This window comes from Heterocephalus glaber, unplaced genomic scaffold (assembly GCF_053883595.1).
Source record: "Heterocephalus glaber isolate CG9 unplaced genomic scaffold, H.glaber_assembly_v1.0 deba00001497, whole genome shotgun sequence".
NCBI classification, from domain to species: Eukaryota; Metazoa; Chordata; class Mammalia; order Rodentia; family Bathyergidae; genus Heterocephalus; species Heterocephalus glaber.
Window position 1 is genome coordinate 40427299 of NW_028258320.1, and position 16498 is coordinate 40443796.

Below are 16498 nucleotides of genomic sequence, written 5' to 3' on the forward strand. Positions count from 1 at the left end.
TTCTGCCATCACTTCTGTGAACATTATGTCATCTTCCCTCTCTCCTGTTTCTTCATTGACTCAATCAATCTTATATTATTCTTCTTTGCATTGTCTAGTAGCTGCTGGATTGATTTCTTGCAGTCCCTTACAATTTTAAGAAATTTTTCTTTTCCTGGTCACTAATTACAATCTTATCTTCTATATCTGAAATTCTGTCCTCAGATTGGTTCATTCTGCTGCGTAGACTTTCAATGGAGTTTTTAATCTCCTGGAAATCTGCTTGTATCTGTTTTATGGATTCCATTTGTTTCCTATGTTGAGATTCCATCAGGTTTCTCAGATCCTCTATTTTTTTAATCCATGTCCTCTCCAGATTTATTAATCAGGTCTTGCGCTATGAGCACAATCTTTGCTGTTATCTGAGTCATTATTTCTGATTTTATTTTTCGCAGATCCTCTTTTGTTGCCAGTTCAGAGAGTCCAGGTGGTTGAGCATCAGACTGTTCCGTCTCGTTTCCCTTTGAGGTTACTGTAGGTGATCTGGAAGTCTGTTTTTGAGGCTTGTTTATGTCTCTTCTCATTTCCACGGTGGGGGGGGGGGAGTTGCTGGTGCCCACGCAGCTCACCTCCTCTGCCCTGGGAGTGGTGGAATGGCAGCCAGGGAGCCTCCTCCTGGGCACTGGGATTGGCTCACCTCCTCTGCCCTGGGAATGGTGGAATGATGGTCAGGGAGCCTCCTCCTGGGTGCTGGGTTTGGCTCACCTCCTCTGCCCTGGGAGTGGTGGAATGGCAGCCAGGGAGCCTCCTCCTGGGTGCTGGGATTGGCTCACCTCCTCTGGCCTGGGAGCAGTGGGATGGAGGGTGGGGAGCCTCCTACTTCACTCTACCTGAATTCCATCCCACTATTTGATCGAAACTACTCTTTTCAAGATCTCTAACAACTTCCAGGTCACAAAATTGATTGCATTCTATCTTTGTCAAAATATTTTCCCTTCAATTTCCATGATGGCACAATCTCCAGGTATTCCTGATATCTCACTGACTATCCCTTTTTAAACTTTGGTATCTCCTCCTCTTTTCCTAACCTTTTAATATTTTCTTTCTTCAAGTTTTGGTATCCAGATGCCTTTTCCTGCCTACTCTTTCCCACACCATAGCTTTAAATATTATTTACACTGACATCCAAATTTATATCTTTAGCCCTGACTTTTCCATAAAATTCTAAACTCATATATCCAAATATCTGTTGACACCAAGTTTAACATTCAAAATAGGACTCAAATCTACTCCTCCTGCCTTTTTGTAAATAGCATCATCATCTACTGCATTGACTGAACCAAAATCACGAGTCACAATCCCTGCACACCCCCACATCCAGTTCATCAAATCCTGTCTATAAACCTCCAAGACAGACCTAGAATAATCTCCACTTGTCTCCATCTTCACTATTCCCAACTGAATGCAATCTCTTGCTTCATCTGTTCCAGAACCCTTCCAATTAGTCTCCCAGCTTTCATTTTCACCCTCTTCCATTTCATTCTTCACAAAGTACCACAATGAACAATTAGAATAATAAATGAGACCATTCCACAATAACTTCCAAACTCTCCAGTAGATTTACTGCACTTAAAACAAAATACAAACTCTTTACTTATTCTGAATCCAAATATAATTTGTGACTACTCCCCTAATCTCAGCTCCTTCCAGGTTCTCTATTCTAAGCTTAGTGGTCTATGGCATTCACACCAGCTAGTGCCTTTGCCTGGAAGGTTCTTCTTCTGAATTAATACCCACATTCCCAAGTCCTTATGTCACTTACATCTCAGTTTATATGTCACCTTCTTAGAAAGGCCATCCATCATAATTCACTCTAAGATACCACTCTGTGTTAATTCTCTGTGTGGTACTTGGTAGTAACTAATTAGTGTTGGGGGGGCGGGGGCACCTGCACATACTTTAAAATTATCTATTTCTTTCCTGTTTATTTTTACTAAAATATAAGATCCAAAAGAGCAAAGAGTTTATTTGCTTTACATAGGATAGAATTGTAACCAACACAGATTAGGTAACCAATAAATATCGAGGAAGTAAATAGATGAATTCCCTAGGACTCCCATAATAATAAAAAGTGATTTTAATATGTTAAGAAGTACATAACAAAGAATTATCACCTTTATTAGGTGGCCCAGAAAGGAAGCCAGAGTGGTACAGACCTGCAGTACCCAGAAAGCTATCAAGTGTGAAGCCACAAAGCAACCCATCTATAGGGACAGAATTTTCAAAGGTTTTTATTGAGACTAACAGAGATATTTTAGTATATGTGCTGCTGAAGCGAGCACCGTAGAGATATTTTCAATCCAAATATATAGAATACATATCTCTCAAAATAAAATTCTGAAATATGCAGGCAGCTGGACCAGTCTGACTATGGCTGGATTGGGGCACGCACTTTTAAGTTTCCCCATGTTTCACCATAAATATTGATAGCATCCTTTAGGTGGATGGTTCTGCCTGATGTTCCAGATGGAACATCATGCATTTGGAAGGAAGAAAACTATCCAGCTGCCTCTTTTTGAAAGAATGGAAAATATTATCAGGATGCCCAGAAATATAGAAAGCTCTAGAATTTTAATCAGAAGAGAGACCATGACAAAAGTGATAATGCAAATGCCTAAATAGACAATCATAAAGCTCCCCAAATAGAAGCATTATAGATGTTTCCCAAAGGACCACAGATGCCTAGCACTAGAGATTGGCATCCTTTACTCCTCCACATAACAAAATAGCAAGCACTTACATCTGACCTAGGGGATATCATTTTATAGCAGTCCCTAGGAATTCTCCAGGCACAGAAATACTGATTGAAAACAGATCAGAGTACCTGGATTTTATTGATAGATGAGCTAAACAGCCCAATTGTTTGCAACAAGAAGCTAAATGACTCATAACTCCTTCAAGAAAGGTCATATCACACAGAAATTGACTGTAAAGCAGTATCTATGAACAAATTTTTAAAGCACCAAATGTTCTAATAATGTGAATAAGATAATCCTAGTTTACTCTCAACTAGATTACATCAAATACTTAAAGATGGGGCTGTGTCTTTTTTCACCATTTTGCATCCCACAATACTTAAGCATCTAATAGGCAAACAATAAGGATTTGCAGAGTAAATAAATCTCACCATCATCTTCTCTAGCTTACTCATGCATACAATTATCTCTCCCTCTCTCTTTCCCTACCCTTTGTCCATATTACTTTCTCTCTCTCCCTTACTTCTTCCTTTCCTCCCCTCTCCCTCACTTGGCCTCTCTGTAAGAGCTCACTGCTCATATTGTACCTTAAACCTGTGAAGGAATGATACGATATTTCATAATGATCCCATTTTAAGCCTAACTCAAAAACTAATTGATGCACTGGGTTGGGAGATGCCCTGGAACAAACAATTTGAGGGCAGTGAGACCAGATAATCAGATAGGCCCCCTCATTTCTCCTGCTCTTAAACAAAAGCACATTCAGGCACCTGAGGCACAAACATCCTAAACACCCAACACTATAGTAGCCACCAAAACAAAAGGAACCCTGATGAAAAAAGCATGGAGTTTACCCTATAATTCTGACCTTATAAATTTTAACTTAGGAGGACTATTCAAAAAAATTTTACAGAGCTCTTACCCCTCTATGCATACCAACATCCCTTACTAAATAGAGAAGAATAATGTTAACATAACAATGACACTCATCATTGGAATGGTTCACATTTATCAGCACTCAGTATAAACTAGAATTGCAATGAAAGACTTCCCATATGCTATACTGTTTAAGTATCACAAACTTATGAGGAACTCATCAATATCACCTCTGTTACAGACAAGTATCTTCTCTCTCAAAGAAGTTAAGGGAGACAGGGTGTAGTTCAGTGATATAGTACTTGCCTAGCATACACCATAGGTTTGATCCCCAGCATGCAAGAAAAACAAAGATGAGGAGAAGGAAGAGAAACTAAAGGATACCTCCATGATCACAGAACTAGAAATATAAAATTTGGGACTTGAACTACAGTCAGTTGACTCCAGGGCCTGCCTGGGCAGTATTCATCTTTAAATTGTTCATTTTTTTCTCTAGCACTCAGTATAGCACCGGACACCGGTCAAAGATTCAGGCTTCAAATATGGGCACCCACAATGCTTAATGGCAGCTTAAAACTAAAAGCACAGTCTATGAAGCAAAACAACAACAGCAACAAACCTGTGGCTTCAGGTCCCGACTGCCCTTTATGAATTCTATGATCTTAGGTATGTTTGCTAAATTCTCTGAATCTATGTTTTCTCATCTGTAGGAAGAATATAGTAAAAGTACCTTCACATGGAGTCGTTATAAGGATTAAGGATTAAGTGAATTTAGCACAGAGCCTAATGCATGGCAAAACCACGTACAGATACAAAATACTTCATCAGGGGGCGGGGCCTCAAGAGTAACAGAAGCTGGAAGCAGAAGTCTGAGCTACGTGCTTGGGGCTATGTTGGCCAGTGGGGCTATAGAGCCTGAGTCCCTGGGGCCTACTACCACCCCCTCACCCAACCCAGGCCAGCTGCCCGCCACAGGGCACTTGTTCCGACCCATCAGCTCCAAGGACGAGGAGCAGCAGCTCACCAAGATTGAGTCGCTGTGCATGAAACACAATGACATGACGTGCCTCCTGCTTACCAAGATCCCCTTCTTCAGAGAAATAAGAGTGAGCTCCTTTTCCTGTGAGCACTGTGGCTGGAACAACACGGAGATCCAATCAGTAGGCAGGATCCAGGACCAAGGAGTGTGCTACACTGACTATCAGGGGCCTGGAGGACATGAACAGAGAAGTGGTGAAGACTGATTCTGCCACCACAAGGATCCCCAAGCTGGACTTTGAAATTCCAGCTTTCAGACAGAAGGGAGCTCTGACCACTGTTCAAGCTCTGACCACTGTTCACCTGTGCTATCTCTGGTCTGGAGCAGGACCAGCCCAATTGAAGGGCAAGCGAAGAAGCCATAGCTGAAAGAATTGATGAGTTCACTGTCAAACTTATGGAGCTAAAACAAGTGGCCTCCCTTTTCACTCTGATCATCGATGATCCCTCAGGGAATAGCTTTGTAGAAAACCCACATGCTCCCCAGAAAGATGATGCCCTGATGATCACACCCTATAACCGGACCCTAAGCAGGATGAGATGCTGGGGCTCTAAGCAGAAGCACCACAAGAAAAGCTGGAAGAAGAAGATCTCAGAAATGAAGTGCTCCAGTTCAACACAAACTGCCTGGAATGCAATGCCCCAGCTCAGACCAACATGAAGCTAGTACAAATTCCCCACTTAAAGGGGATTATCATCATGGCCACCATCTGTGAGAATTATGGTCATCGGACCAATGAGGTGAAATCTGGAGGAGCAGTGGAGCCGTTGGGAACCAGGATCACCCTCCACATCACAGATCCCTCAGACACGATCAGAGACCTCCTGAAGTCTGAAACATGTAGTGTGGAAATCCCAGAGCTGGAATTTGAGCTGAGAATGGCTGTCCTTGGGGGCAGGTTCACTACCCTGGAAGGGCTGCTGAAAGACATCCGGGAGCTGGTGATGAAGAACCCTTTCACACTGGGTGACAGTTCCAGTCCTGGCCAGTTGGAGAAATTGCAGGAGTTTAGCCAGAAGTTAGAGCAGATCATTGAGGGTGGCATGAAGGCTCACTTTATTATGAATGATCCAGCAGGAAACAGTTACTTACAGAATGTGTATGCACCTGAAGATGATCCAGAGATGAAGGTGGAGCATTACAAGCACACCTTTGACCAGAATGAGGAGCTAGGGCTCAGTGACATGAAGATGGAGGGCTAGGAGGCAGGCCTGTCCCCACAGCAGTAACGGCGGGCTCTCACAACAAGCTCCAGTACTGCTCATACCACAGGGTTATTACTGTTGGAATAAAGCTGGGAGTCTCCCCTTCCCCCGGCTGGGGAGAACACCTGGCTAGTGTCATAGATCTAGGAAAACTTTCTAAACAGCTTGTGATGCAAGTGCAAGCCTGTTGTGTTACTTGACCTTATTTTAGAGGTTTTGATTGGTCTGCAAAGAAACGCAGAAATGAACCATGAAGCATGGTGTCATCACTTTTTTCCTATCAACTCTTTACTCTCCCTCTATAGTGTCCTGTCATCTATGGTTGGAACTCTGAAGTTGGCAAAGATGAAAGGCAATTAAAATATTTCAGAGTTGGTTTGGGGCATATAAAGTCCTGGCTTTCCAAAGGAATTCTGAGGGGAGAAGTCAGCACAGGTGAAGAAGTTATTAAAATGATGGCTTTCAAAAAAAAAAAAAAACTTCCTTCACAAATCTGAAACCCAAAGAGCTCTGATATTAGACCTTTTTCTTAAACTGGTTGCATTAGATTCCTATTGCTGCTATATAAATTACCACAAACTTAGTGACTAAAAACTACATAAATTTTCTGAAGTGGTGGTACATACCTGTAATCCCAGCACTCTGAGAGGCTGCGCAGAGAGGATCACAAGCTCAAGCCTGGCCCAGCCAACATAGTGACTTACCAAGACCCTGTCTCAAAATAAACAAAAAGGGGCTGGGGATGTGGCTCAGTGCAAAGGTCCTGGATTCAACACTCAGTACAACAAAAAACAACCCAAAACACCATGAATTCATAGTCACTATAGTTCTGAGGGTCAGAAGTCTTGTAGGGGTCTCCCTAAGCTAAAATCAATATGTCAACAGACTGCAATTTGTCTGGAGGCTCCAAGGAGAACATTTCCTCTTGGCCTTTTCCACCTTTCACGGGCTACTCCCATTCCTAGGCATAGGGCCCTCTTTCATTTACAAAGTCACCAATGTGAGTTGCGTCCCTCTCATTTCACATTACTCCAACCTCTGCATCCATTTTCATATCTCCTTCTCTGACTCTCTTGCCTCCCCTTTTGCATTTTAAGATTGTTGTGATTATATTGCATATGCCCAGACAATCCTGTATAACTCTCTATCTTAAAGTCAGCTGGTTAGTAACTTTAATTCTCCTTGCTACATACATACCCCTTTCCCATGTTAGGTAAGTTAATTACAATTTCCAGGGATTAGGACATAGACATACTGTTATTATTCTGCCCCTCTAGGTGGAAAACCTACTTGGCTATAAAACCCAAAGAGCTGATATGGCTATGTGTAATCTATGATTCTCCAATAAATGCAACTATTTATACATTTTATTATAGGATGCCTCCCCAGGACCCAGTGGAAGTGTGTCTTAGTCCACTTGTGCTACTATAACAAAATACAACAGATTAAGTAATTTATAAAGAACATAAATCTATTTCTCATAGCTCTGGAGGTTGGGAAGTCCAAGATCAAGATGCCGAAAGGATTGATGGGTAGTGAGGGTTGTTTTCTGTATTATCAGAACTAGACTCCTTAGCATTTTTAGGTCTATGTAGGTATAAAATCAATTCCAGAAAGCCTAAATAAAACTAGATTACTGTTACTCTAGATTACTCCCAGTACCAAAATCTGAATAGTCAGTGATCTCCAGAGAGATCAGAAAGAGGGAATTTATTACAGAAATTAGCTCACACATTTGAGAGGCTGAGAAGTCCCACAGGAGGCCATCTAGAAGTTGGAGGACCAAAGAAGCTGGTAGTATGGCTCAGTCCAAATTCAAAGTTTTCAGAACCACAAAAAAATATATATATAACTCTCAACCTGAGGATTGAGAACCCCTGAGCCACTGGTATGACTCCCAGGACCCAGAAGACACAGAGCTGGAGTTTTGGTTTCCCAGGGCAGGAGAAGGGTGTCCAGTCCAGAAAAAAGAAAGTAAATTTGTGTTTCTACAGCCTTGTTATTGTATCTAGGCCCTCAGCTAATTGGAAATTGTCTGCCTACATTGGTGAGGACGTAGCTTTCTGACTCATTCCACTGATTCAAAAGTAAATCTTTTCCAAAAACACCTTCAAAAAGACACTGTGGAAATCAGTATGGAGATACCTCAAAAAACTAGGAATAGAGGTCCCATTTGACCCAACTATTCCCCTGCTGGCTATCTTCCCAAAAGAATTAAAAGAATCATACCACAGCAATATATGTGCACCCATGTTCATAGCGGCCCAGTTTGTAATAGCTAAAACTTGGAAATAGCCCAATTGCCCATCAACTGGAGATACGATAAAGAAAATGTGTTTTTTGTTAATAAAATGGGGTACTACTCAGCCATAAAGAATGAGAAACTATAGACATTGAGGATGTACATTGAGGCCATACTCTTAAATGAAGTAAATACAGCATACATGTGCAAATACCAAATAGTTTCTCTGGTGTGAGAAACTGAAAGTGTAAATAAGGATCACAATGCATAATAGATAATGTGAAATAGGAAGAAAAGGGGCAAAGGGGAAGGGGAAGTAGGAAGGGTGGGGAAAGGAAAGAAGGAAAAGGAATAAATATGAGAAAAGGAAAAAATGGAACCAAGTAAATAGGGAGGGGTGGAGGGGTTGAAGGGAGGGCAGGGGAAGGGGGAGAAAATAAGAACCATGATATATCATGTAAAGGTACAAATTCCCAATCACAAATGTCAACATATTGTATACCTAAAATGTACCAATAAAATTAATGAATAAAAAAAATTTTTTTTTAAGACATTCTCAGAAGAAAAAATGCTTTAGGGCTCTCTGGGTATCCTTTAATCTAATCAAGCTGACATCTAAAATTAACCATCACAGGGTGTTATATAATACATATTCACAGAATTACATTTCTTAAACCCCAAAACATTCTGAATTCTGAAACATGTTTTGCTTGAAAGGTTTTTATATAAGACGCTATGCACGTATACTAATATAATAATAAAAATAATAATTAACTGAAAGGCAAGAAGAAATGTTCCATGCTTGACATAGCTTATAGATTACGTGCACAAAGCCAGTACCCTCTGTGCCTCAAAACACCTGAAGCCAGACTTCCCTACCCCAATCAAAGCTGATTTCCCCTTGTTCTTCTGATGTGCCTCTAGGAAGATTGTTTAATCTCCATCAGATTTCTGACATTCAGCATAGAGGAAGGGATTTGTGTGGGAGTAACAGGAGTCACAAAGATCAAGAAGATTAAATGAGATGTAGAGACCTTGGCACACTGTATACACTCAATAAATGTATTGCAATGGCTAGTTATTATGCTCCTCTACTTGGATATCACCTTCATTCCTGACACTCGCCTATGGCTTTCCCTCTGGGATGCATGGGATTCATCAAAAATGTGTGCATGTGTTTTTTTACTTGTTTGTTTTCCCTGAAAGAAAAAGGCTCTGAAATTTCATTTAGTTTCACCTGCATTTTCATCCTTTTCCATGGCACAGCAATGATGATAAGAGTCAGTTCCTGACTCTAAGCTGCTAAGGCTTTCACATCATTGGCAACTTGCTTATTGTCAGTGTACTGCATATGCTCAAAAAGCAGCAAGTGACTCACCAGTCTACTCTCCCTTGATGGAACCATCCTTTGGGACTACCACACTGCCTACATCTTGCTTCTGTTTCAACAGATAACATCCTGATTCTAATTTGGTTTTCCAAGTATACTTCTCCACTATCATCAAGAGGAGCGGTTTTTAGGAAACTGCAGGATAAGAAGTTAAGGCTAGATGTTTAGATTCAGAAATCAGAAATACCATTCTTTCATTCCCTCTTTCCTGCCCTCCTTTTCTTCTACAGTCAATCCACAAAAATAAAGTTTACACCTACTTCAAGCCAAATACTTTGCCAGAGCTGGAGGTACAGTCTCCAGCAAGAAAGGCTCAGGTTCTGCCAGGCAGAATAACCCAAAAATCATGAAATTCATTACAGTTAATTTCACAAACCATTAATTACAAATTGAGGTGACTGCTAAGAAGAAAAAGTGCAAAGTGTTATTAGACTGTTTAAAATACTCTAGGGATTCCAGGAATGGTTTCATGAGACAGTCATTTCTAATTGAGGGCCTACCTGAGGAGTGATTAGAATTAACCAGCCAAAGAGGTAGAAGAGGAACTCAAAGGGGAAATGAAGAGACTTGTTAAGGCTCTGAATAGCAAACAGTCAAGGAATGAAAAAAAGATCAGAGTTGCTAAATATGAGAGATGGGAAGAGCCAGATACATGAGTAGTTAGTAGGTGTATAGATGAGAGAAAGAGGGAGAACAGAATCAAAGGTAGAAGTTGGTAAACACCAAAAGGGCCAAATCTGGCCCTAGTCTGTTTTTGCACAGGCTCCCAGCTAAGGATGCTTTTTATATTTTTAAATGGTTATAAAAAATTAAAAGAAGAATATTATTTCAAGATATGGTAAAATTACATGCAATTCAAATTTCAAATTCAAATTTCAGTACCCATAAAGAAGGTTTTATTAGGTTACAGCTTCAACCATACATTGATGTATTACCTATGGCTGGTTTCATGCTACAATGGTGAAGCTGAAGAATTGAAAAAGAGACCATGTGGATCACAAGCTGGAAATACTTACTATCTAGTTTTTCACAGGAAAAAGAAAAGTTTGCCAACCTCTGCACTAGTGAGATGGTCTGAGGCTAAATTATACCATCTTTTTATGGATCTCATTAAAGATTTAGGATTTTATTCCAAAGAGTAGAGGAACTCATCAAAGAGTGTGAAACAGGACAATACATAATAGACAAGGCCCAAATTCATCTGCATTTCAGACCAGGAAGCTTCAAAAACTACACATGCATGAATTTTACTCCCAGACTGTAATTTAACTGGTCTTGTGTACAGCCAGATCTTTGGAATTTGGCAGGAGTGGAGGAGGATTCCTAGGTGATTCTAATGTGTGATCGAGAACCATGGATATAATCACATTTTCCTGTTTTAATGATCACCCAAATCCAGAGGTTCTCACTGCATATTAAAATCACCTGCAAGCTATTTTCAAACATAATGATATTCAGGCACACCTAGACCAATTAAATTAGGATCTCTAGGGTGGGAGCCCCAAGTATGGCTATATATTTTAGTTGCCCAGATGATGCTAACATGTCATCAGGATTGTGCACTCTGCATTAACATGGGCCAAGGCCAGAAACAGAGAGATCTCTGGGAATGTACACTAAGTAGCCCGACCAAAGGATGATGAAGACTGGTTAAATTGGGAGGAGATGGGGAGGGGCAATCATCAGAACTTGGTGAGTAGTTGGTGAGAGAGAAGAGTTTAGGTGGGAAGTTCAAAAACATTACACTCCAATATTTAGCGAAGCAATTAGATACAAACTGATACTATTATTGGAATGAGAGCTTTTTTTTTTTTTTTTTTGAGGCAGGGTCTCCCTTTGTAGTTCAAGCTGGCCCTGAACTCACTACATAGCCCAGGCTGGCCTTGAACTCTCAGCAATCTTTCTAAGTGCTGGGATTGCAGGTGTGCACCACCACGCCTGGTGGAATGAGAGCTTTTGAAAAAGAAAAAGTTTGGAGAGGAAGGGTATTAGTTCTGTTCTAATATAGCACTAAAAAGGAGGATGCCTACGGAAGAGTTCGTCATATTGAAGCTACAAGTGACTGGAATTAAATGATAAAGGTCCTTGAAAATTATCCTACATGATGCTCTTCATACAGCAGGCAAAGGCCACAATGATGTAACAGAACGTGAACAGGCTTTGGTTTCAGACGCTGCTCCTGCCACATACAACATGTGTGAGTTTCTTCAGCTTCCTCATCTGGAGAATGATATTAAAAGTGTTCATGTATGTCTCATTCATCCTTGGCCAGCAGAAACAATGGCAAACACTCAATAAATACTCTTGTCAAGGATGTTGTGAAGATTCAATGAGATATGATATCTTAAATGTCTAGAAACTTAAGTAGCACAACAGACACTCATAAAATTGTAACATTATTCCTGAAGGATTTCCAAAAGAGAATTACACAGTGATACTCTCACACTGATGTTTTGGGAAGTATATGTGTACATCTACAGGAAAAACAAGCAAGTGAAGGAAGAAACAAGTATTTAAGTTTAGTAGTCGGGACTGAATTTAGCTGCAGTGATAAACAATACAATAGTATCTGTTAATCAGTTAGTTAAGAAGCCAGGATTACAAAAATCTTTCCTTCAGAGTCCAAGCAACCCTTTCAGCATACTGCTCTTCCTTCCCAACCATGGCTCTTGTTATCCATCTTGACCAAGATGGCCAGAGCTCTAGTGACCATGGCAACAAGATGGGACAAGGACAAAAAGGAAGAGAACACACATCAATTATCTTAAAGGAAGTACCCAGAAGTCAAAAACATAATATTTCTACTAACATCTCCTGGACCAAAATTTAGGAATATGACCACACCTGACTGCAAGGGAGACCAGGATATGTAGTCTTTATACTGAGCAGCCATATCCTAATCAAACACAGGAATTCCTGTCAGGAGGACAGAGGTTGGGATACACAACCAGCAGTGTTTGCCACAAGGGGTGAAGTCATTACTTCAGACTTCTCCCACTCTATTTCCAAGAAGTTCTCCCTGCTCCCTGTGTATGAGTTCACTCATATGCTGATTCACAACCTTTATGCTCTGCTCTTCTTTTGCCTGGGATACTCTCTGGCCTTTTTCACCACCAGTCTAATTCTATATTTCTTTGAAGACCAACAACAAGATTTATCTTCGTCATGAACCATGTTCAAACTTTTGTTATTTTCCTTAAATATATATGCACATATACATAAATACATGATGCTTGAATAGGTTTGAGCACAGTTCCCCCCATATAAAGTGTGTGTCCTTACACAAGTCACATTATTTCTAAGTACAAAGAGCACAATACTGAAGGATAGAAGGCAACAAAAGGATAGATCTCTTGCAAACAGGAAGGGGTCCAAAAGAATGTGGATGAGAGGAGAGGGGGAGGGAGAAGGAAAATAAGTAGAATAAAGATATGCCAGGTAAAAGAACCTAATAACTGCAATGAATGTAAACATTATACTCATAAATATGAGATAATATTAATAATACTGACACATCACTTCTACTTTCTGAGCCTCAAGTTCCTCTTACATCAAGTGGCAGTAATAATGCTCACCTCACAAAGCTGTGGTACGGATGAAAGGAGATTTCTGTATGTGGAAGTAGTCTGTGAACATCTATTAGCAGTTAGCACTTCTCCCCTGAGGTATTACTTTCAGTTAGTTAACATAGAAAAAAATTAAGGTTGTCTGGAGGAAGTGCTACAGAAGAACATGGCAGAAGCCCTGTTTCTTCTCTTCTCTTTCACTTCTTCTTAGCAAAGCTAGAAGAGGATTGTCAATTCTTAAAATGTATCTAAAAGCTACAAAATTAATTTTAGAGATGAACAAGGATGACTTTCTTCGAAGAGAAAGGCAATCTAGAGAAGCCAAAATGCCCTGCACTGCTGATCACAGCAGAAAACCCAAGAGCAGAACACAGATCATCAAAGGAATGAGTCATAGTACCTGGCAAGGAAGCAAGACTTCAACTAGACACCATTCGGAACTAAGTATTACAGCTCTTGGAAATAAGCCACAAGAGTTCCCATAACTGTGAACAACCCAAAGATGACCCCCACTCGCATACATGAAGCTAAAAACAAATGGTTGCTGATACATTAAAACACAAAAATGCACCTGCTCAGATCAATCATAAATCTGATATAGACCCAAATACACATCACAAAATGTCATCAAATAAATACTTTTCTATCTTATATTATAAAACAAAATGCATATTCTGGAAAATACCTAAAATACATGTGGATGCTTTAACAATAATTTTGAAAGTGAACCCTCATGAACTCTCAATCAAGAAATAGAATATTACACCATCTCAGAAACATGTCTCTCTAATCACAATCTCCTTGTCACCAAGAAGCAAGCACTACCCTAGTTCTTATGATATACATTTCTTTTCTTTTCTTTATACCTATACATAAACAATGGTGTTGGTCTACTTCAGTTTTATATGAATGGAATCACACACATGCATTCTTTCGAGCATCTTCTATTGAGCATTAAGTTTGTGACACTAAAGTATTTATTAGCAAAATATGATATCTAAAATTTGATTTCAATTAATCAGAAATTTGTGTTTCAACAAGATCTCAAGGTAGTTCTGATTCATACTCAAGTTTGATAACCACTCCTGAATAGTTATTCTATTGTGTGACTATACCACAATTTATTTACTCAGTCTACTATTCACATGGGTATATATTATTTCAAGTTTTGAGGTTTCAATTTGGTGGATATTATATATTTTTGTAGAAGGCTTTTGGTATACAAGAGTCTCTCTGATATATATGTTACAACAAAATAAGAGGATCATAGGATATAGAGATCTATTCATATAGATAGATATAGATATATTCACATATCTATACCTCTTATGTTCCTATTATTTTATCTATCTATCTATATATACCCTCAACAATACATGACAACAAATTATTTTCAGAAGGGCTCGCTAATTTTCAATACCACTAGTAACATATGAACATTCTGTTTATTCCACATCCTTTCCACCCTTGGTATTTTTCAGACATCTTAATCATTGCCAATCTGAAGAATCAAAACATTTTTAAGCTTTCCAAGTTGGGATCAAAAATCGCATAATTAGCAAACAACTTCAAATGTGAAATTATTTTCACAAATATAGACACGCATTGTGTAACAATACAGATCAGAGATACATTCTAAGAAATGCACTGTAAAGTGATTTTATCATTGTACAAACATCATAAAGTGAATACTCCCAAACTAAGACGGCTGCACTATCACTGCATGATATAATCTTATGAGACTACCATTGTATGCACAGTCTGACATTGACTGAAACAATGTCATATAGCAAATGACTATACATTATTTGGTGGATTTTCATGGAGTTAGCCTGATGTAGGAAAATATTTAGTATGATAGAGAAAACATAAAAGTCAAAATGACTGGAAAGTAGAAACCAAGACATATTGCTGTACAAGATGCTGAGGAACAGGGCAAAGACAAATCAAGGACCTTTTAGATATGCTAGAGTTTGAATCTGGATCCAAGAGAAAAGAAGAACCAATGAAGCATTTAAAGCAGGAAATTTATATGATGATATTTCTTTATTTGTATGTTTAAAATATTTCGAGCACACATTCACTTCTAGCTATAACTGGATTTCTTTATGTTTCAGATCAATCCTGCTGAAACAACTTAAAAAGCTGAATAAAGCACGAATACACACACAACAGACACACATGATTGAAGGCATCATGGAGTTGTTGAGCTATCTAAGTCTGTAGAGAACATACTCTTAGAGAAAAAAGAACCACAGAAAGATAAATCAAAATTCCACAGCCACTCTTTCCCCTGGGTTATTTGCTAAAACAAAGTGAGAGGTGAAGTGCTGAGCATCCAAGCAAAAATCAGAGAGTGACTATTAAGAGGCAAAAACACCAGAAGAGCTTTTGGCAGTCACTTGGGACTAGAAGGAAAAATTATGTACCTAAAAGGTCAAGATACCAGTGGGAAGGGAGGAGCAGAAAACTAAGCCCAGCACTCATCTGGTATCCCCTTGAAGGCATTTGCTAAATTTTGAAACTGTGTAGGGCAAGAAGCTAAGAAGCCATGAAGAAAAGTCCCAAAAAGTTTTCAGTGAGAGTATTTACAGTCTCACATTTCTGAAGAGAAACATTAGAGTTCTGAACTAGGCAGAGGGAGAAGTCACTGAGAAAACCCCAGGCTCTTAGTTGAAATTTCAAGACACAGGCATCTGCCAGTCACAGAGCTTTATCAAAATTAAAACATAGCTTACAGTTAGCTTAGTCTCTAATTGGATTAAAATAATTACCCCTTCAATATGTCTGCCTAGCAGCTATTTTCTCTGGAGAAAAATAACATCATTCATAATATCTACAATTTTCATACAAAATATTGAGTATACAGACCAAATTTACCAGTCTTGCTATGACACAGACCAAATACCTAGAGAGATTAAAAAAAAACAACAGATCACACAAAGCATAATTCCAAGGGATGCACATCCTGGAATTAGTACACAAAGAAAATCTACCTATAATTAACACATGGCAGAATTTAACAAGATGGAAGAATTTTTCACCAGAAAATCAGAATCAACATAAAAGGGATTTCTAGAACTATAAAATATAATTACTAAAATTAAGAACTCAATAGATAAGGTTGAAAACAGATTAGACATAGCAGAAGAAATTATTAATAATGTGGAAAACAGGTAAAAACTGAAGCACAGGATTGGACATGCAGCTCAGTGGTAGAATATCTGCCTATGTGTGTGAGGCCCTGGGTTCAATCCCCAACACCAAAATAAAAAAAAACCTGAAGCACACAGAAAAAAGAAAAATGGAAAATACGTAAAAGACTGCAAGACTTATGTGTGATACATAAAAAGACAAAGACAAATACAGAGAAGAGAGAGAATGAAATAGTAGAAGTGTTTGAAGAGAGAAGAGCAAACTGATTGAAGATACAAAATACAAAAAT

General features: G+C 39.2%; 1 protein-coding gene and 1 pseudogene across 3 annotated transcripts in view; one reads left to right on the forward strand and one right to left on the reverse strand.

Annotated features, from left to right (window-relative positions):
- Htr7 (5-hydroxytryptamine receptor 7) overlaps positions 1–16498 on the reverse strand; it is a 102266-nt gene that overhangs the window by 80308 nt on the left and 5460 nt on the right. Inside the window, exon 1 of one of the 3 annotated variants that reach the window (XM_087184893.1) lies at positions 4690–4816. The exons of the other annotated variants lie outside the window; for them this stretch is intronic. The gene's annotated coding sequence lies outside the window, so the exon portion shown is untranslated. Of the gene's footprint in view, positions 1–4689; positions 4817–16498 lie in introns of those variants that run through there. 3 annotated transcript variants of the gene reach the window in all.
- Positions 4498–5879, forward strand: LOC101718743 (zinc finger protein ZPR1 pseudogene; annotated as a pseudogene).